The sequence below is a fragment of the Magallana gigas genome, chromosome 1, assembly GCF_963853765.1.
Source record: "Magallana gigas chromosome 1, xbMagGiga1.1, whole genome shotgun sequence".
In the NCBI taxonomy this organism is placed as follows: domain Eukaryota; kingdom Metazoa; phylum Mollusca; class Bivalvia; order Ostreida; family Ostreidae; genus Magallana; species Magallana gigas.
The window spans coordinates 33581333-33587332 of record NC_088853.1 but is presented as its reverse complement, the minus strand read 5'-3'; positions in this window follow the sequence as shown (position 1 = coordinate 33587332).

Here is a 6000-nt window from a genome sequence, read left to right as displayed (position 1 = left end):
TTCACTTTTTATAATTTTTTGTTGTTCATTTTAGAATTTGGTTATCTTTATAATGTTTTGCTGCTGTTATTTAGATAAGTCATTTGAATCATCTAAGATCTTATAATATGATCTCTTTTCTTCTTTTATGAATCGTCCAATGTATGGAAAAATGTTGAAATATATGAGAGTTTTACAATATATTTTCACTTCATAATTAACTTTTTCGAAATAGAATGATACGAGAACTACTCTTAAAATTCTATATTAAAACGTGAAAAATTAATCCCGACAATTGTATTCATTTTGACATCATTTTAAAGGGGAGGTCAAACTCTTGTTTAATGCCGTTTTAAGAGATACTTAAGGCATTAGAGATATATATTTTATGAGTCATAAAATGAACAAAACCTTGAGATTTATTAACTCTCTCTTTTTTAATGTATTTAAATTGACAAATGAGGACCTGGTTTTTATTGTGTTTACTAAAAATTTAAGCCCCGCTACACCCTATCAAACAAACCTGTAGTTGAGAACTATCATTGAACAAACTATTATCGTATATTTCAAAAACCTGTAGGCATTTTTCATTTACTATATCTTGACCATAGAGAATATATGTATATAATGGTTTCAAACAGGTTATTGTTTTCCCTCTGGTTATCTCCATTTTTTAAAAACATAGTCTTTCTAATTTTTAATTGTTATTGTCCAGGATGAAATGTTTATCATCTTTAATTTCATTTTGTTCAAATAAGGCAGGGGCTAATTCCCACTAATAAAAAAAATCAGTAATTTGAATGTACTTCCCATAACAAAATTTTAAATTATTTTGACTAGAATGAACAATTATATCAACGCGTATCTTATTTCTTTAAAAAACAGTTTATTATCAGATAACTTGCACATCGCAATTTGCCTTGGTTGGTGTTGGAACCGGCTGACGTAAACAAGATTATCACTAAAAAAAAATACAATTGATGAAACGTCGAAAAAAGGCAGGTAGAAAATGTATTTTAACAAATGAACATACATAAGTAGTTTATTTATTATTTGATCGATTTAATAATTATAACTCCATGTTTACAGTCATTTCATGCATATCATTTACAAATTTATGCTATGCTATGGTATGCGATTTTAATGATATGCTATGAGATTTGTATGCTATGCTATGAGATTTTTATGCAATGCTATGAGAAATTGAAATGATGGGCTTAATGATATGGTATGTTATGTTATGCTATGCTATGGTATGCTATAAGATTTGAACAAAAACGCCTCCATACACAGAAGAGTTCCACACATTTTGAAGTAAAATAATAAGAAGCCAAAGTTTACCACAAAAATATTATGTAAACATTTATTTTTTCAAATAAAAACATTTAAAACCGAGTTAAAAGAATGTTGTATGCTATGCTATGGTATGATATGACGAATGCGATTCTATGAGATTGTATGCTATGGTATGAGATTCCATTGCTATGCTATGAGATTTTAATGCTATGCTATGCTATGGTGTATGTTGTAAAAGATATGCTTGAAACGACTGTATGTTTGTATTGATGCACAGTGAGATACATGTACATGTACCATTAGCATGTTTAAATGTATTGATTTAAGAAAATAGTAACGATTACCTCAATAAAAAAAAGAAGAAAGAAGAAAGAATATTTTCACAAGTAAAATTGACGAAGCAATCACTACCAAGTCCAAATATGAATTTATTATTTAAGATTGACTATATAAATGTTTGTAAGGTTTCATTGGCTTTTCATCCACCGTGTAAATGTTTCGAAATTGTTTTCGATGTTTCGAAATGTTCAATAATGAATCCAAATTTAAGGATTATTTTTTTTCCGAATTTCTGGCGATCTAGTTTATTCATATGTTACATTTCCAACTTAAATGTGTATTTTTTTTTAAACTGACACTCCTTTATTTATGAAGAATCGATTTTGTTTACAAATCCGTACGACAGGTGTGTGGATAACTGAACACTACGTATTTAGAAAGAAATACTGTGGTGAAAACAATCATTGTAACTGGAGGAGGCAACTGTAGCTAAGTTTATTTCCATAGAGATTGACTCCCCAATTAAAATAATTTTTCTCTCAATGTGTATTTAAACATACACACTCAAACCATTAAAGGGCGCTTGGGCGTTAGGATATTTAAGGGAAGTTGGGTTTAAGTTGTTATGGCATTTAATCATCAATAGCGAGACATAATGTTGAACCAGTGTAATGATAAGGTAACTCACTGTTGGTGTTCATTCAAAGCTTCTTTTGCGTGTTTCTATGGTTGAGTCGTTCTGAATTTAAAGTTACGCTTAAGTTTTTGTAAACACTTCACTGACCTAATCTTAAACAATATATTTATTATCAGTTATAATTCAATCGCACCAACTCTATCAAGTCCTTTAGCAAAGCAATGTTCCACTTTTAATCCTTGTCAAAAGCCCCCCCCCCCCCCATCCAAAATCTCAAACAACCTTATATATTACATTATCACATTTTCTTAAAACCTAAATCCAAGAGTTATTTTGTGATGTCTTTATCTGTATCAACAGTTAATATCTTTTTGGAGAAAAAAACTCTGATTTGAACCAAATCAGACAACTTCTTTTTGTCTGCATAAACATTGAGAACATACCACAATTACTGCTGCTTATGGCAAATTTAAGCACAGTAGTCAACTAAAATTGTCCCCGTAAATCATCGGTTGTCTTTAGTCTCACCTTTTTCTAAATACCCATTCATTAAAAGTTGGAAACATACATTCTTAACATTTTAATTACAATTCCTTGCAGGAAAAGTCATCAACATAAATTTGATAACTTGAAAAACCTCAAAAAAATAGTTCGCCTCTGACAAATATTTTTGACCCTACTATTTATTTTGTAATTATTGTTTTCCCCAAAAAAATAATTAAAAAAGACCGTTGTCTTAAACATATGTAGTTCTGCTGCACATTTTTTAACATAATATGGGCTGAATTTTCAAACAAATTCGCAATTTACTTCGTAGAAATTTCACTCTATAACGCCATTAAATTTTAAAACACGTGACTTAGAAAATTGTTGCCACTTTGTTTTAAGTTACTATTAGCAAATATTTACAAAGTCACAACTTGACAGATTGCTTACGCATTGAAAAAAAAACAAACATTTTTTTTTTATTTTATACGGCAGCAATATTGTATTTTTTTTCATACATGTATTATGATTACTTAAAATCTGCATTTTGTTTTTGTACTACCAAATACAGTTTTGTCGGACCTTGCATTACGTAAACCTACCAAACAGTCGTCAACCTTTGCAATTTATACAGCTGAGTATGCTGTAGATGGTAACTATGGCACAGACCTTATAGACGACCAGTGTACACACACAGATACAAACGACATAAACCCCTGGTGGATGGTAGATCTGCAAACTGTAAATTTCATTACATCTGTCAGAATAGTCAACAGAGGACCGGATAGCTGGGGATCAGGTAAAGCTAAAGTACTTAAATATTTAAATAAAGTGCACTGTTATAGTCCCTAATTTTATCTTATTAGATTACATGTACCCCCCCCCCCAAAAAAAAAAAAAGAAAAAAAAAAGCGACCACCCCCCCCCCCCCCTCCTTCGAAAAAACAAACAACAAAAAACAACAACAAAAAACAAAACAAAAAAGAAAACAAAACCCCCCAAAAACTATCAATCTGTTTTTATATTGTCTTTGCAAATAGAGGATGCACAAACAAGTAATGTTTGATCGGATACATTTTTCCAAGTTCAATAAAAGTTTAACTATCATGATATGAATTAATTTCAGAAAATTACGATGATTGTTCCATATATAATGTGATTTGTAGTACTGTGCAATCAAATAACACAGCATTTTTTGTAAATAAAAAACCTATTGAATACCTATGTTAAATACCATTCAAAATGTGTAAACAAGAGACCAGCACCTCATAGTTTGAAACTAATAGACATTTAAAAGGGTCAATAGAGCCTACCGTTGACCACTGTTGTAAAAAACGGGTTGAGAGTATTGGACTATCGTACAGTACACATTACAATTTGAGTTATTTTTCACTTACATCATTTTATACAATTCGTTTGTTTTATTTGTTAGATTCCTCAGACCGACTGCGGGATGTTACTGTCACTGTAGGGCTGACAGAATCAACTGTCAACATTGTCTGTGGTTTCTTTGCTGGCCCCGGTACTGCGTCACAGGTGGTCATCATCGACTGTCCGACAACACCAGAGGGGAGATTCGTAAAAATCTCCAAAACAACCGAGTATCTCTCTCTTTGTGAAGTTGACGTCTTTGGAGTCGCCGTGTAATCATTGCAATTGCCAACGTCTTAGCTGAAACGTTACGTAAATCGCCATAATTTTGCAGAACTGGATGGACATACTGTCTATTTATTTTAATGTGACTTTGTCGAAAGGCTTCAAGGTTTTTCCTCTTACAGTGGTGACGTCACTTAATTATACATGCACTTGTACTTGTTCGTTCGTAATATATTGCATGCATTTGATATTAAGCAATGTAAATTCGTTTAACGTCATACTAATGTGAAAATTTAAGAAACTTTTTTGAAGGGTTTTTTTATTTATTATTGACTTATTTAATTCGTACCTGTAATATGTCAACAATAACAGAAGATAGTGAACATGGTACTTGAAAATGTCTGTTTGATTTTAAATCATATATTTCTTTTTCGGTTCATTGACTACATACATGTCTGCATATATGTCTATTAAAATACATTTAATTTGAAAATTGCATTTATTATATATTGAAGTAACTGCATTCTCTTAGAGATATGAGTACAGAAATATTATCTTCACAACACAATACACAATAAATATTATTATAATAGGTCTTTTAAAATATCAAAAGAGGAGTTGCATGCAATCTTAACGCCATTAAGTCAAATATAGAAATATACCTTCTTTACTAAAGACTGAAAAATCAACCAAGCAATGTTCAGGATTAACTATCAAAATGAGCTTGGCTATTTGCCATTATATTATTGTGCCATATATTAACGCAGATGTTATTTCTCCATCGAGGGTTTCTTACATTGATGAAGTTCCTTTTTTGAAGGCTGAATTTCTTCCTTTGACAACAAACCTTCAATTTTTCTCTGACATCAAAAAGTACACCTACTCCTCCAAATAACAGGTTAATAGCGTTCGATGCTATTTGCATTTCATGACGATGTTAAACATTATTTGACAACTTCGATATCGAGATAGGGTCTTGTAGTTAACTCTATCGAATCATCGCACTACTGATGTTTGAAATGATAGTGCGATGATGTAACAATGCGATAGCAATATATCGGTTGTGTTATTCTGTAAAAGTTGGTATTTATGCTGGTGGTAATGTACGCGTTTTCTACCGTCAAACATTACGCGTGGGTGTTGAATACACAGTCGCATGTTCAACCGCGTATTATTTAACTGTCACCGTTTCAGTCATTTTGAACGAGCTCCTCTCCTTTAAATAGTTTGTACGTATCCTGGTAGTGTATAGGTGCTCTATCGTGTCATTCTTGGTTCTTTATCGCGCCATCGTCCTCGAATCATCGCCTTGCCAACTTTCTAATCAAGGTTGACATTCCAAGCTTCCATTGTCTATCGGGGCGTTTAATAACAAATATATGTTAAAATATTTCTTTAAAAGATATGATACATGTAATATGAACTATATTTTTAAAAAGAACCAAAACACGTAGAACCAGGAGAAAGGGCGGAGAAAACTGTTTTGTAACAGGTTTTACTTATGTTCGTAGGTTTTTAGAGCGTATACATTTATATATCACGGACAGAGTGACGTATATACGTACGTGTTTTTGAAAAGATACATATGAGCCCTGCCATAATATCAAAAGAAAATTAAATATAATGTTACTTATGTGTAGATTATTCCCATAACGATGCGCTCTTCTATCTATAGTTCTAGTCTTGATATTATTTAAATGTATATATATATTTAATTCTTTCAAAGA